Genomic DNA, 17,416 nt, shown 5'->3' with positions numbered 1-17,416 from the left:
AGGAACTTGGAAAGAGAGGTGACCAAGAACACAATAGTCATTCTGGCTGAGCTCCAAAGATTCTTTACAGATGGGAAAAGCTTTCAGGTCAACTATCACTGCAGCCTTCACCAATCAGGGCTCAATGATAAAGAAGCTAGAAAGAAGAAGCAAGAAACAAGACTTTCTGGTCTGATTAAACCAAGATGAAACTTGTGGCCTTAATTCTAAGCATCATGTCTGGAGGAAACCAGGCACTGCCCGTCACCTGCCCAATACCATCCCTACAGTGATCATGATGGGGGCAGCATCATGTCTGGGGTAAACCAGGCACTGTTCATCACCTGCCCAATACCATCCCTACAGTGATCATGGTGGGGACAGCGTCATGTCTGGAGGAAACCAGGCACTGCCCATCACCTGCTCAATACCATCCCTACAGTGATCATGGTGGGGGCAGCATCATGTCTGGGGGAAACCAGGTACTGCCCATCACCTGCCCAATACCATCCCTACAGTGATCATGGTGGGGGCAGCATCATGTCTGGGGTAAACCAGGCACTGCCCATCACCTTCCCAATACCATCTCTACAGTGATCATGGTGGGAGCAGCATCATGTCTGGAGGAAACCAGGTACTGCCCATCACCTGCCCAATACCATCCCTACAGTGATCATGGTGGGGGCATCATCATGTCTGGGGGAAACCAGGCACTGCCCATCACCTGCCCAATACCATCCCTACAGTGATCATGGTGGGGGCAGCATCATGTCTGGAGGAAACCAGGCACTGCCCATCACCTGCCCAATACCATCCCTACAGTGATCATGATGGGGCATCATGCTGTGGGACAGAGGGACTGGTCAGTGTTGAGGGAAAGCTGAATGAAGCAAGGTACAGACATATTCTAAACCAAAAAACCTGATCCAGAGCGCTCTAGACCTCAAACTGGACTGAAAGTTCACCTTCAAAAAGACAATGGGGGAAACTGATCAAAAGCCTGTGTAGAAGAAGAGTGGTGCTGTTGCCCATAGCAACCAGATTGTTTCTTTCATTTTTCACAGGCCCCTTCAACAATGAAAGATGCAATCTAATTGGTTGCTATGGGCAACTGCACCACTCTTCCTCTACACAGGTTTTGATAAATCCCCCCCAATGACCCTAAGCACACGGCCAAGACAACACAGGAGCAGCTTAGGGACAACTCTATGAATGTCCTTGAGTGGCCAAGACTCCTGACTTGAACCCAATAGGACATTTCTGGGGAGACCTGAAAATGGCTTCCACTGATGGACCCAATCAAACCTGAGAGCTTGAGAGGATCTGCAGAAATTATTGACAGAAAATCCCCTAAATCCAGGTGTGTAAACCTTGTGGCCTCATCCCCAAGAAGACCGGAGCCTGGAATCACTGACAAAGGGGCTTCAAGTAAGTCCTGAGTAAAGTTTTTCTCTTTTTTAATAAATTAGCAAAGATTTCTACCATTCTGTTTTCACTTTGTCATTATGGGGTATGAGAGCAGCATGATGGGAAAAACTTAATTTTCATTTTATTACAAAATTTTTAACAAAAGGATCAACATAATAAAATGTGAAAAAGGTGAAAGGGTCTGAAGACTTTCCGACTGCACCGTATGGTACTAAGAGACTGTTTTAAGGGTACGTTCACATGCGCGGATTTACAGCGTATTTTACGCTGCAAATCCGCTGGTGAAGGACCCGCTCTATGCTGGCTTTATATGTGCCTGCTGGTAGTAGCAATAAGCCGCTACCAGCAGACACACTGTGATGTGCTAGTCGCAGTATACTCGCACATCGCGGGAGCTCTCTGCCTAGCTCAGAGCAGGGAGAGCGGCCACCATGTGCGAGTACGCCGCGCACATCGCTGCACTGTGTCTGCTCGTAGCGGCGTATTGCCGCTACCAGCAGACACATATAAAGCCAGCATACAGCGGGGCCTTCATTAGCGGATCTGCAGCTAAATACGCTGCAAAAAAACGCCCGTGAGAACGTACCCTTATAGGGTAGTAAAAAAAAATATGTCCAGGGATTTTAGATTTATATACTGGAAAGTTTCTCAGAAAATATTTGTACATTTCGACAAAACATTAATCTTTCTAATATACTTCATAAGAAAATGTTATTTTCTTTTTATAGAAATCATGGTTTATAATAAAGACCACTAGGGGTTCCCATACAGAACATAATCCCGTCAGAACATGATCCTGTAGCATCATCATTGTCCCAGATTAGACACAGGCTGGGACAAAGTCCACAACGTGAGGGCGGGACTAGCAGTCCTCTGTGCTCACTCCGGTCCTGTTAGGCTGGGTTCACACCACGTTTTGTTAAATAAGGTTCCCGTATACGGCTGGGAGGAGGAGGGGGCAGGGCTTAATCGCGGTGCCCGTACTCAACCGTATTCAATGCATGTCTATGAGCCGACCGGAGTAAACCCCAGCCTCCGGTCGGCTTCGTTTTCGGCCGTATGCGGTTTCCCGACCATAGGCAAAAACGCGGTCGACCACGTTTTTGCCTGCGGTCGGGAAACCGCATACGGCCGAAAACGAAGCCGACCGGAGGCTGGGGTTCACTCCGGTCGGCTCATAGACATACATTAAATATGGTTCCCGAATACGGCTGAGTGCGGGCGCCGCGATTAAGTCCCGCCCCCCCTCCTCCCAGCCGTATACGGGAACTGTATTTAACAAAACGTGGTGTGAACCCAGCCTTAGACTGCATAATGAAAAGGGGAGGGGATTACACGCGGTCGACCACGTTTTTGCCTGCGGTCGGGAAACCGCATACGGCCGAAAACGAAGCCGACCGGAGGCTGGGGTTCACTCCGGTCGGCTCATAGACATACATTAAATATGGTTCCCGAATACGGCTGAGTGCGGGCGCCGCGATTAAGTCCCGCCCCCCCTCCTCCCAGCCGTATACGGGAACTGTATTTAACAAAACGTGGTGTGAACCCAGCCTTAGACTGAATAATGAAAAGGGGAGGGGATTACAGAGCAACCTGCAGTGATCGGATGAAGAGACCCAGCACTGCACACTAGACTCAGAGATTCAGGTGAGACATGCAGAGTGAGGACATGCCCCCTCCAAAGTACAGCAACAGACAGAAGGTATTTGTGAGAGAAATATAAGTGCTAGACACACATTTTTATTTTATTTTATTTAAATAAATAATAAAATAAAATAAAAATGTGTGTCTAGCACTTATATTTCTCTCACAAATACCTTCTGTCTGTTGCTCACTTGGTTTGTCATTTGCTTTATACGCTTTAAATTGCAGTAACTACACAATAGTTTTCCATAAGGACAAAACACATCTGATTCTGCAGAGAAGATTTGCAAAAACATCTGCAAATTCAAGAATGATCACCGAGGCACAGACTAATGTTGGACGATCGAGTCCTCAGACCGGGGTCTCGGAATAACCCCTCACGTCTAAACTGTTGGCTGTGCGGTTTCCACGTGGAGATTCATTAGTATTCTGTTCGCCTTGTCGAAGGGGAGAGGAGAATATGGCTTATACATGATTAGCACCATTTCACAACCATTTAATAACCATTAAACGACTAAAGTGTTCTCAGCAGGTTACTAAACCTGCTTCAGTCATGGATGAACTTCCAGTGAATAGACTGGATTGTAAAAACATAAAAAGTAAAAAAAAACACAGAGACGGGCACGCCGGCAGCGCCGCTGAATTATTACCGCCTTTGATTGATGGCTCCTGTTACTATTCCTGTCCGAGACGTTCGCACGGTTTCCACAAAACAGGAGCGCTCAGCTAAAAGCTGCTTAATTGACCAAAGTCAACATCTCAACGCTAAAAACACACCTTAGCAATCACAATTTTACCTTAAATCTATCATGCTAAATCCGATTTCGTCAGTCATCGTGTCTGACATCGCGAGCGCAGACAACTGGATTACTGGCCTGTCTGACTCCACTGCGTTCAGAGCTCTATGCTAATACCGCCAGGTCTACGGGTTTAGGACGTTTTCAAGGCAGAAGACTGTAGTGGGGAGTAGTCGGCAAAGTCAGCAAATCCAATGGCGGGTGTCATGGGCATGCTGGAAGTTGTAGTTTCAGAACTGGCAGAGAGCCGCGACGTGGGGGGAGGGGGGGACAAAGCTGTTTACATCAACATAATAAAAAAATAAAAAAATGACAGCTGTCAGCCTTCGACTGTCTGGGCATGCTGGGAGTTGTAGTTTTGCATCAGGTAGAGGTACCCTGTTGGGAAACACTGGCCTGTACAGTGACCTCTGTGGCTCTCCAACTGTTGGGTAAAAGCCTTTTCCAACCAGAAAGCCTTGAGCTGTTGCAAAACTACAACTTTCAGCATGCCCAGACAGCCTTCGGCTGTCTGGGCATGCTGGGAGTTGCAGTTTTTCCACAGCCGGAGGCATCCTGGATGGAAAAACACTTGTACGCGCAGAGGTCACTGTACAGGGCAGTGTTTTCCCCAACAGGGTGCCTCTAGGTGATGCAAAACTACAACTCCCAGCATGCTGGGAGTTGTAGTTTTGAAACAGCTGGAGGCACGCTGGTTGGGAAACACTGGCACAGGGTGTGGAAGGAGGAGCTGAGCTATCAACATTACTATGTGTGGTAACCCAATGGCAGCTGTCAGGGCATGCTGGGAGTTGTAGTTTTAAAACAGCTGGACACACAGCTCACTGTGCAGAGATGGACAGATAGATAGATAAATATGAGATAGATAAATAGAGAGATGATGATAGATCGATAGATAGATAGATGATAGATATGAGATAGATAGATAGATATGAGATAGATATGAGACAGATAGATAGATACGAGATGGATAGATAGATAGATATGAGATAGATAAATAGAGAGCTGATGATAGATCGATAGATAGATAAATATATATGAGATAGATAGATAAATAAATAGATGATTTTGATGTTGTATTTTTATAGATGTGTATTAATTGATGTATACACTGTATTTACACTGTATTGATTGTATGTGTGTATTTAAACCGCCAAAATGTGGTCACTTACTATGCTTGAAAAAGGCTGCATGTGCAGCTGAAACGTTGTACCTGTATTTGTGAAATGGAATAAAGCCACTTTTTATTTTTTCTATACTTTGGAGTGCTGCGACTATTTTTGCATTGCTAGATAAATAGATAGATATGAGATAGATAGATAGATAGATAGATATGAGATAGATAGATATGAGATAGATAGATAGAGCAGGAAAGCAGCACTCCGGGGTAAGAAAAAGTGTTAGGGTGCCTACTGTGTCGGGTCTAGGTTGGGGACCCCTCCAAACACAGAAAAATTAAATAAACAGTGGCACACCAGGTGTCAGCAAAAAATAAAATGTGATTTATTCCAGAGACGTGTAGGCAACGTTTCAGCTGGCTCACCCAGCCATGTGCCACTGTTTATTTAATTTTTCTATGAGATAGATAGGTGATAGATAGATAGAGATAGATAGATAGATAGATAGATATGAGATAGATAGATATGAGATAGATAGGTGATAGATAGATAGATAGATAGATAGAGATAGATACTATATATATGAGATAGAGAGATAGATAGGAGATAGATAGGATATAGATAGATAGATAGATAGATAATAGATGGATAGATAATAGATATGAGATAGATAAATAATAGATAGAAAGAAAGAAAGAAAGAAAGAAAGCTGAACTGCGTTTCTTTTAACCAATGACAACTGTAAGGGTATGCTGGGAGTTATAGTTTCACAACAGCTGGAAAGCCCCTGCTACTGACTAGACAGATACTGAAACCTGTTCATTTTCTTTCTTATCTGTTTTTCATCTTCTGATTGTATAAATTTTACTTCATTACTTTGTACATTATTATGGGGGCTGCCATCTTGCCTGAGGCATTGTAACAGCTTTTAGAGATATGTTTTACTGTACACAGGCAATAATAAACAAGAGCTGTCCTACTAACATGAATGGGAAAGGTTTCTGGGTGTGCTCTGTGGTCATTCCAGAGGGAGAGGGAAGCTGAGCTGTGAACATCCTCTATTGTCTATATCTATACACTAAGGTCAACTTTCACTGTAATCCTGCCTGTGATGATAAGGTGGACACTGCTTGAAAGTGATCTGTACATAACAGGATTATTAGGCTGGGTTCACATCTGTGTTTGTGTTCTCCGCACCATTTCCATTCACACAGCAGAAAAAAACGGAAATGGACTGATTATTTATTACATAGCATTGATCAATCACATCGGCGCAATGCTAGGCATTTAAAAGGTTAATGACATCAGCGTGATTGCTAATATAGGCCACAGATTCTAGTTGAAGGCTCGTTGAAATCTGTAACATTTAAGGATAATTCTTAGTATAAATATTAGTATCATAGAAAATGTGAAAAAAAATTTATTTAGCGTAAAACTTCCTTAAATGGGCAATGTCAGATTCAAAAACTTTTTATATGTTGTACATTTTGGCAAAACATTAATCTTTCTAAGATACTTTATAAAAATGTTTTATCTACTTTTTATAGAAATAATGACTTATAAAAATAAAAGACCACTAGGGGTCCCCATACCATCCAGAACATAATCCTGTCCGTCTGAATCATCATCTCTGTCTCAGCTGAAGCACAGGCTGGGACAAAGTCCAGGAAGTGAGGGCGGGACTAGCACTCATCTGTGCTCACTCCTGTCCTATCAGACTACAGCATGAAAAGGGGGAAGGGGATTACAGAGCAGCCTGCAGCAATTGGATGAAGAGACCCAGCACACACACAGTACAGCAGACTCAGGGAGGAAGTGAATGCATGGTGAGTGAGGGCGGGCTCAGAGCTTGCCTTGGACATACCCCTTCCTGAGCAGTGGATGTAAGAATGAGTGAGCAGCAGAGCAGAAGGATTTGTGAGCCAAATACAGTACCCTGACACATATAAAGACATGTAAAGCATCTGCATGACCTAGTGAGTAACAAATAGAAGCATTCATTTCTTCCGTGATATGACAGATACATTTTAAAGGGGCACACTCCTGGAAAACATTTCTTTTTTAAATCAACTGGTGCCAGAAAGTTAAACAGATTTGTAAATTACTTCTATTTAAATAAAAATCTTAACCCTTCCAGTACTTATCAGCTGCTGTATGATCCATAGGATTCTTTTCTTTTTAAATTTATTTTCTGTCTGACCACAGTGCTCTCTGCTGACACCTCTGTCAAGAGCAGGATAGGTTTGCTATGGAGATTTGCTCCCAGTCTGGACAGTTCCTGACATGGAAAGAGGTGTCAGCAGAGAGCACTGTGGTCAGACAGAAAGGAAATTCAAAAAGAAAAGAACTTCCTGAGGAGCATACAGCAGCTGATAAGTACTGGAAGGATTAAGATTTTTATTTAAATAGAAGTAATTTACAAATCTGTTTAACTTTCTGGCACCAGTTGATTAAAATAATAATAATAATAATAATAATTTTTTCCAGTGGAGTACCGCTTTAAATCATATTCTGATGATATATAATCTGCCTTGGTATCAAATATCCCAAAATATTTAAGGCAGTGTTTCCTGACCAGTGTGCCTCCAGCTGTTGCAAAACTACAACCCCCAGCATGCCCGGACAGCCTTCGGCAGTCCGGGCATGCTAGAAGTTGTAGTCTTGCAACAGATGGAGGCATGCTGGTTTGGAAACACTGATTTAGGGGTTAAAGGGGTTATCCAGGAAAAAACTTTTTTTTATATATATCAACTGGCTCCAGAAAGTTAAACAGATTTGTAAATTACTTCTATGTAATTTATGTACTTATGAGCTGCTGAAGTTGAGTTGTTCTTTTCTGTCTAAGTGCTCTCTGATGACACGTGTTTAAAGAACTGTCCAGAGTAGAAGCAAATCCCCATAGCAAACCTCTTCTACTCTGTGCAGTTCCCGAGACAAGCAGAGATGTCAGCAGAGAGCACTGTTGCCAGACAGAAAAGAACAACTCAACTTCAGCAGCTGATAATTATTGGAAGGATCAAGATTTTTTTTTTTATAGAAGTAATTTACAAATCCGTTTAACTTTCTGGAGCCAATTGATATAAAAAAATAAATAAAAGTTTTTCCCTGGAATGCCCCTATAAGCAGAGCATTGACTGAAGGCACATTTATTGTATTCTCAATACACCAAACAGACCTCTGCTTATCGCAGGCGATAATCTGCATAAATGTCAAGTAGCTTATCCTGTTATTCAGATGAGCGAGCCTTACATGGATTTGATCTGGAAAGCGATCTCCATGATGTGATGTCGCTGCTGGAAAACAACGGGGATCGCAGCTGACACCGGTTAGCCTGAACTAACAAAGCTTCATGTCACCCATCAATAATGCGCTATAAAGCCGAAGTTATATCCAATGAAAGATGGTGCGTGAAGTTTCTTTTAACCTCTTCTTGCCGCATAACGTAGTATTACAATAGGGGAATTCGGCAAAATTGGCGTGAGAGTATATCATAGCGGTGGCATGAGCTTGTATTGTATGAAACAGCTGTGACCAGGCTTAATCAGCTGGGTTCGGAGGTTACTTGCAATCCAGCTATTAAACCCATTAGATGCTGCGGTCAATGTTGATCGTGGCATCTAAGTTATCAAGGGGTGCTGATGGGTTGTTACAGCAGTTGGGGGGGCTACCAAGGGTTGCCATGTCTGCCAACTAGGTAGATAAATAAGGTCCTGCCAAAGGCAGATTCTATGATGATGCAAGTCAGCGCTAGGCCCTGTTCATGCAACGTAAATTCGGCAACATAGATTTCAATGTGAGTTCTGCTGCTCAGTTTACATGTTGGAAGTTCTGCTGCAGAACTTCTGATAAGGAGTTGGATTGCGGGATTGCGGCAGAATCGGGTACGGAATCTAAGCCACCTCACCACCCCTATTACAGTCCTGAGCAAAGGGCACTGTCAGCAAGTGCTGCGGGGTTGTACACACATTCAGCCTCGCAGCCACCTGTCACCTCCGGCACTACCACTCCCATCATGGTCCTGAGCTCCAGTCACCAGCAAAAATGTTATCGTCATTTTAATTCTTCCGCCTCTGACAGGTCTTTTGCAGGTATGGACAAGCACTCCCATCACAGTCCTGAGCTCCGCGTGCTTCCAGTAAGCCCCAGGGACATCCCTGCACTCTCTTCCTAATGCCAACACGCTGGGGTTCTCTGTTGTCAATTAAAATTTTGCCAATTCTGTCTAATTTCTGCTCTGGTACCATGGAGTAGAAAGGGTACCGACTCAAGAAGACCATGCTGAATTTTGTAGTGTGAACTTAAATGGGCTCTCTCTCTTTAAAATAAATTTTTGCTATCGCACTCTTTATGATAAATAAAAAATCTTTCTAATGTACTTTGTTTAAAAAAAATGAAGTTTTCTATGTTTTATTTGTGTTTAAAAAAGCTGCCACTAGGTGTCTCCCTACTTGTCCAGAGCACCTTTTTCCCCACCTCTTGCACAGACTTTGGACTCCTGCTGGCCTGGCAGAAGTCCAAAATCTGGAAATGCTGAGGGGGGTGAAGCCTTATCCAATCATAGCTGATCTCATACTGAGCTGCTCCGGGCTGTGTGTAGCAGAGTGAGGGAGGAAGTTCTCCCCTGTATGGCTTCAGATGATGTCACGCCTGCTGGGGAAAGCCCCTTCCCAGTCTGTGAATCTGACTGAGACCGAGCAGAAAATACAGAGAAATATCAAGGTAGAAAACTAAAAAAATAATAAAAATAAAGGCTGGAGTGGTTTATAATGATGGGGGCAGTGAACTGGGAGGATTATAAAATTTAACAAGATCATGAGAGGTACTCATTAAAAGGCATTATACTCAGAACTAAGTGATCAAAAAAGGCATATGAAAGTCATTAAAAAAATATTTTGAAATATGTCGACAAAAAAAACAACAACAAATTGTCATAAAAAAAGGGTTTCTATTGTGTAAAAGTAAGAAAACTTTGGGAAGAAAAACTATGGAAACTTGGTTACGCCATATTGTTTTGTTCCACAGACTAAGACTAACATTGCTGCCATGGCGCAGTGTCTGTGGGGAGGCGCGGCCCAGGGTCTGGTTCGGGGCGGCATTGGGGCTGCCCTGCCAGTGGGTCGTTCCCCCTGTGGGCCACCGGTGTTGAAACGGCTCAGTGCAGCGCTATTTTATGCTACAGATGTTAGGGACCCGCTACTTACAGGTGGCTGTGACGTGGCAAGTGGGCCTGCACTTCATGATCATTAAAGGGGTATTCCAGGCAAAACCTTTTTTTATATATATATATATATATATATATATATATATATATATATATATTAACTGGCTCCGGAAAGTTAAACAGATTTGTAAATTACTTCTATTAAAAAATCTTAATCCTTCAAATAGTTATTAGCTTCTGAAGTTTTCTGTCTAACTGCTCAATGATGATGTCATGTCCCGGGAGCTGTGCATGATGGGAGAATATCCCCATAGGAGCTGCACAGCTCCTGGGACGTGAGTCATCAGAGAGCAGTTAGACAGAAAACAGCAACTTAACTTCAGAAGCTAATAACTATTGGAAGGATTAAGATTTTTTAATAGAAGTCATTTACAAATCTGTTTAACTATTACAGTGGTCCCTCAACATACGATGGTAATCCGTTCCAAACGGACCATCGTTTATTGAAACCATTGTATGTTGAGGGATCCGTGCAAATGTAAAGTATAGGACAGTGGTCTACAACCTGCGGACCTCCAGATGTTGCAAAACTACAACACCCAGCATGCCCGGACAGCCAACGGCTCCTTTAATGGATTTTTTTTTTCCATTTCCCTGAGAAAGAGTAAATAAAAGTTTAACAATAAGTTAAATGTACCCCAAAATACAATACTGAAGATGACAACTCAGAATGTGACGAAGAAAGAAATCACTGTGCCCCTTAAGGCCCAAAAGAAACATGTCCCTAAGGGGTTAAATCCACTGTCGGCTACGAAACCCGGCAACCTGCGTTGTAATGTAAATCACATTATGTTACATTTTGGTGGAAAGATAAAGGATTCTGGGATAATACTAAATAAAATATTCAATCGACGCACATTTCAAAGCCGAACACATGACACATAATATGAAAAAGAACAATTCGGAGCCAAGTCTGCGGTAGAAGCTCAGCGTGGAGGAATTAATTCTCATTCTCGCCGAGTGCCACCTGCTGTTCGATCCGTAAAAAAGACGCGCACAATACATTGGGAAATTTCGTGGAGCCAGCTATAAAGGTGAAAAGCCTATGCCAACAAATGTTTTCTTTTTTCTAAATAAAAAAAATAAATAAATCAGGGCTTTTTGTTACAGTTCTCATCTCTCCGGCGTGTCTTTCGGATTCGGAGACGCAGTGTATCAGCAGAGCCGGCGCGCAGTGATGCCGCGTCAGCTCTTTTAATGGAACTCGCGGCAGGCCCACTATGAGATGCCTAACATGTCATATTTTAAGCAGCCATATTATAATTACTGACCGATTTTCCCAGTAGATGGTTTATGGGTATTACTTGTCTTTTGTCAGGATGTTATTAACTGAAACACAGATGCTGGTGCCATACTGCAGCCGCTTCATCTTCCAATTTGTGTTGTATTTTAAATGAAGCATAAAATACGAAAATGAGCTTGGTAAATTAGTCTGTCTGTATTAAGGAAGAGCCGAATATTATTATTATGAATTTGGTTTTTTTGTTCTTGCTTTTTTCCATGCGTCATATTTTTTTTTTTCTATTATTATATTGAAACAGGGAAAAGACTGGGAACTGGGTTAAGAAAAAAATAAAATAGAATTAATCCCCCCTTAAAAGGGGTACCCCGTTGCTAGACATCTAATCCCCTATTCAAATCCCCTATTCGATGTCTGTTCGTTGGAGTCCCGCTGCTGGGGCCCCCGTGATCTCCCTCAGCACCCGGCGTTCTAAACAAATGCTGGGTTCCTGCGGCCGTGGTTGTGACGTCATGACTGTGCCCCCTTGTGACATCACGCCGCACCCCCTCCATTCATGTCTATGGGAGGAGGCGTGTCAGCTGAAACCCCCCCCCACCCATAGACATGAATGGAGGGGGTGCGGCGTGACGTCACAAGGGGGCATTCTGAACAAAATGTTCAGAACACTGGAGCACTGGAGTACCCCTTTAAAGGGATACTCCGCCCCTAGACATCTTATCCCCTATCCAAAGGATAGGGGATAAGATGTCAGATCGCCGCGGTCCCGCTGCTGGGGACCCCGGGGATCGCTGCTGCAGCACCCCGCTGTCATTACTGCGCAGAGCGAGATCACTCTGCACGTAATGACGGGCAATACAGGGGCCGGAGCATCGTTATGTCATGGCTCCGCCCCTCGTGACGTCACGGTCCGCCCCCGTCAATACAAGTTTAAGGGAGGGTGCGTGGCAGTCGTCACGCCCCCTGCCATAGACTTGCATTAAGGGGACGGGCCGTGATGTCATGAGGGGCGGAGCTATGACATGACGATGCTCCGGCCCCTGTATTGCCCGTCATTACGCACAGAGCGAACTCGCTCTGTGCAGTAATGATGGCGGGGTGCCGCAGCGGCGATCCCCGGGGTCCCCAGCAGCGGGACCACGGCGATCTGACATCTTATCCCCTATCCTCTGGATAGGGGATAAGATGCCAGGGGCGAAGTACCCCTTTAAGGATGCCGCCTGTTTCTACCTTAAAGGGGTACTCCATTTTTTTTTTTATCAACTGGTGCCAGAAAGTTAAACAGATTTTTTAATTATTTCTATTAAAAAATCTTAATCCTTCCAGTACTTATTAGCTTCTGAATACTACATAGGAAATTCTTTTTTTTTCAGAACACAGAGCTCTCTGCTGACATCATGACCACAGGGCTCTCTGCTGACATCTCTGTCCATTTTAGGAACTGTCCAGAGAAGCATATGTTTTCTATGGGGATTTTCTCCTACTCTGGACAGTTCTTAAAATGGACAGAGATGTCAGCAGAGAGCACTGTGGTCATGATGTCAGCAGAGAGCACTGTGGTCATGATGTCAGCAGAGAGCACTGTGGTCATGATGTCAGCAGAGAGCTCTGTGTTCCAAAAAGAAAATAATTTCCTATGTAGTATAATATTTTTTAATAAAAGTAATTTACAAATCTGTTTAACTTTCTGGCACCAGTTGATTAAAAAAAAGTTTTCCACCGGAGTACCCCTTTAATGACCGAGTCCCATTTTTCTAATCTGAGATATGCATTTCGCACATTTACCCGATCCTGCGGGCGCTGCTCAGGAAAGCTCAGAAATGCGCTCATAGACGGCAATGCATTTCCTTGCGGAGCCTGCAGAAATAACAGACATGACTATTCTTTCTGCGTATTCCCGCGGCAGAAACATTTGGCGCCGAAATTCTGCCATGTGGACAGTGCAGCAGAATCCCATTGAAATCAACGGCCGTGTCGACATTCCGCACAAATTCCACCGTGTGAACATACCCTTAGTGGAAATATCTTGGGAACTGCCTTTACTGATTGAAGCAATTCTGAGATAGTTTTTTCTGCCATTTTTTTTTTTTATTATTGGGGGAGATTTATCAAAACTTGTGCAGACTTTTTTTTATTAGTGGTAAATTGGAAAATTTCTGCCTTTTTTTTTTATTATTGGGGGAGATTTATCAAGACCTGTGCAGAGGAAAATTTGTCCAGTTGCCCATAGCAACCAATCAGATCCCTTCTTTCATTTTGTAGAGGCCTTGTTAACAATGAAAGAAGCGATCTGATTGGTTGTTATGGGCAACTGGGCAACTTTTCCTCTGCACAGGTTTTGATAAATCTCCCCCCATTGTTTTTATAAGGTTCATTTATCTAATTTATATAGCTTTTTATGATATTTTTCCTTTTCACCCCCCCCCCCCCCCCCCCCCCCAAAAAAAAAAAACTTTAAAAGTTACTTTATTTAACTTTTTGGACCAAAATTAGCGACTTTTGCAATTTTTTTTTCTTTTACAGCATTCACAGTGTGGGATGAATAACATTATCATTTTAAAGTACATAGTATCATTATAAACGTGGCAAAACCTATAATGTGTACATTTTCAGGGGGTTCTGTGATAATACAGGGCTTTATTAGGAAAAGGGGCATTTATTTAATTTTTTTTACACTTTATTTATAAAAAAAATAAAACTTGATATTTTTATACTTTTACCTGTTATACTATACTGCCTACATCTGCACTGCAGCATAGTATACACTGACAGTTCACATGTAAGATCCAACCTATGGATTCAGGGCTGTATAAAAGCTCATTTTTTGTGCCGTAACCCATCATTTCTAGCGGTATGATTTTGGTATTGATCAGACTTTTTATTTTTTATTTTTTCAGGGATTTAATATTATCAAAAAGTGCAATTTTGGATTTTTTTTATTTTTTTATGATACGCCATTCACAATACTGCTATCAAACTGCATTGAACTGTGTGAGCTGCACTCCATAGGTAGAGACTGCTTCAGGCAGGCTGTATCAATTAGAGATCCCGGGCAGGATAGATATGCCCTTTGGCTGCCTCAACAGTTGATACACCACTACACCACCAGGAACCATTTAAAATTCCCATAAAGGGGTACTCCACCCCCAGACATCTTATCCCCTATCCAAAGGATAGGGGATAAGATGTCTGATCGCGGGGGTCCCGACACCCGGCGTTCCTTTAGAGCTTTGGGTTTTAGCGCCGGAGGCCACCATGCCCCCTCCCATATACTTGCATTGAGGGGGCGTGGCAGTGGCGTCATGTGCGGGGCGTGGTCGTGACGTTACAAGCCTCCACCCCACATCACAAGTCATCCAGCACAGAGCGAAGATGGCCAAGGTTCCCAGCGGCGGCAGCCCCTCGATCAGACATCTTATCCCTTATCCTTTGGCTAGGAGATTAGATGTCTTGGGGCGGAGTACCCCTTTAAGATGCCCCTGCCTCATTCAAAGATTTTCAATCTTGTAACCCCTGTAATACTGTATTTTCTTATAGTTAATGGCCACCCAAGAAAACAGCATGAGGCACTGGGCACCAATCGGAGCCTACGTCACGGATTATGTCATGTCTGATGGAAAAAACAGCATGTAGGATTATTTTTCTGTCAAAACTGACATACACAAAAGTAGAACCTGCTGGACGCCAGCATAAGTCAATAGGGTCCAGTGAGTGACAATGGGGTCCACCATTGAATGGAACTTGCACTTGGTGAGTTTCAGTTTTCTGTTTCTTAGATGGAACAGAAAACTAGTAATGGCAACACAGATGTGCACGGAGCCTAAAGGTTGCTTTAAAAATGTAGCCATGACCAGACCAATTTTCCATATATGGCAGAACAGTCAGAAAATGTACAGTCTAGATTGTGCGCTTCTGTTGCTACCTTGAACCCATCAATGGGCCGTCTAACTGCTGTTCACAGATATCAAGTTTAGTAATTACATAATGATTCTATTATATACTTTGTAATTCCCATTTTTTTTTTAACCATTTCTAAGATCTCAGCTTCCTGGGCCATTCAACGTTTTCAGACTAGCCAAAAACAGCACAGGTGCTGAAGACAGTTCGTCGCTCGGCTTTAAAACTGGAAACAGAGAATAAGTCTGCAAGTGAGACTGTGAGGAACCGCTGATGGGAGTTGGAGTCCTGAGGTATGCAGGTGATGTTGGCCTGTTGTGTAACCCATTATTGATGACTGTTTTATTGGACGACTGGTAGTAAGCCACCTGTATAGTTAGGGACAGATCTCTGTGTAGTCTGGACAAGCAGGATTCATTTTGTATTTGTTTATGCCAGAAGATAAAGGCTGTATTTTGTTTTGTGCTGGAAAAAAAATTCAGGAAAAACGCCTTGTTTGACCTACACTACTGTGTCACTGTCTCTCATAATCATATACACACACATACACGCACACATATACAGTAAATGTTGGCACCCAGGCTGATGTCCGACATTAACCCTGTAGACGCAGTGATTAAACTTGATCGCCGCGTCTGAAAGGAAAGTAAACATTGCCGGTTAGCTCAGTGGTGCTGTCCGGGACCACCGCGGTGAAATGGTGGCGTCCCGAACAGCTTGCAGGACGCAAGGAAGATCCCTACCTGCCTCCTCGCTGTCCGATCGTCAAATGACTGCTCCGTGCATGAGATCCAGGCAGGAGCAGTCAAGCAGCAGGAACACTGATCAATGCTATGTTATGGCATAGCATTGATCAGTATGAGAGATCAATGTATTGCATGGGGGCTATAACATTGCAAAAAATAAGTGTAAAAAAAAAAAAAGTTTATAAATGTGATTTAACCCCTTCCCTAATAAAAGTTTGAATCACCCCCTTTTCCCATTTAAAAAAAACTGTAAATAAAAATAAACATACGGTATGTGGCATTGCCGCATGCGTAAATGTCCAAATTTTAAAAATATATAATTAATTAAACTGCACGGTCAATGGCGTACATATAAAAAAAATTCCAAAGTCCAAAATAGCGTATTTTTGGTCACTTTTTATACCATAAAATTTTTTTATAAAAAGTTATCAAAAAGTCTGATCAAAACAAAAATGGTACAGATAAAACATTCAGATCACGGCACAAATAATTAGCCCTCATACTGCCCCTTATACAGAAAATTAAAAATGTTATAAGGGTTAGAAAAGGACATTTTTCAACGCACATTTTGGTGCATGTAGTTATAAAAAAAAATTTGTAGTAAAATAAAATCAAACCTATATAAATTGGGTATTCTTGCAATCTACAGAATAAATATAAGGTGCTATTTTTACCGAAAACTGCACTGTGTAGAAACGGAAGCCGCCAAAAATTACAAAATGGCTTTTTTTTTTCAATTTTGCCCCACAGAGATGTCAGCAAACAGCACTGTATTCCAAAAAGAAAAGAATCTCCTCTGTAGTATTCAGCAGCTAATAAGTACTGAAAGGATTAAGATTTTTTTAATAGAAGTAATTTACAAATCTGTTTAACTTTCTGGCACCAGTTGATTTAAATAAATAAAAAGTTTTCCACCGGAGTACCCCTTTAAGTTATGAGCCACTGTGATAAATAGGGCACATCTAGTCTGGTTCTAAGCTAACTACATGTAAGACCATATTAATATAGCTTCCCAAAAGTATACTACAAATTTGCCGAATGTTCAATATTCAATGCCTAAGCTTTATTTACATAAAGCCGCAGCGCTACTTTTCTCATCAATGCGATGGACACCTCGGCAAGGCTTGTTGGACGCCATTAAAAGTCAATGGGTGTCTGTCAGGCACCATTGGTATCTGTCATGGGAATGGATATGTCGCTGCCTATATAAATAGAAGCCACAACGCAAATGTGAGCAGAGACTTCCAAAACAAAGGAGAATGAAATGTTGAAGTAAACCCCTTCCATTCAAGGGAACAGACATCAAAGAAATGCCATTTATATGTCGGCCCTGTGAGTCAGTGCTT

The 17,416-nt window shown here is 42.7% G+C and overlaps 1 protein-coding gene across 7 annotated transcripts in view; it reads right to left on the bottom strand.

Annotated features, from left to right (window-relative positions):
• Positions 1-17,416, bottom strand: part of TTLL7 (tubulin tyrosine ligase like 7) — a 245,761-nt gene that overhangs the window by 63,027 nt on the left and 165,318 nt on the right. The window lies entirely within an intron of this gene.

Source organism: Hyla sarda, chromosome 7 (genome assembly GCF_029499605.1).
Source record: "Hyla sarda isolate aHylSar1 chromosome 7, aHylSar1.hap1, whole genome shotgun sequence".
Lineage (NCBI taxonomy): Eukaryota > Metazoa > Chordata > Amphibia > Anura > Hylidae > Hyla > Hyla sarda.
Note: the sequence above shows the minus strand (reverse complement) of the source record. Positions and strands in the feature narration are given on the sequence as shown.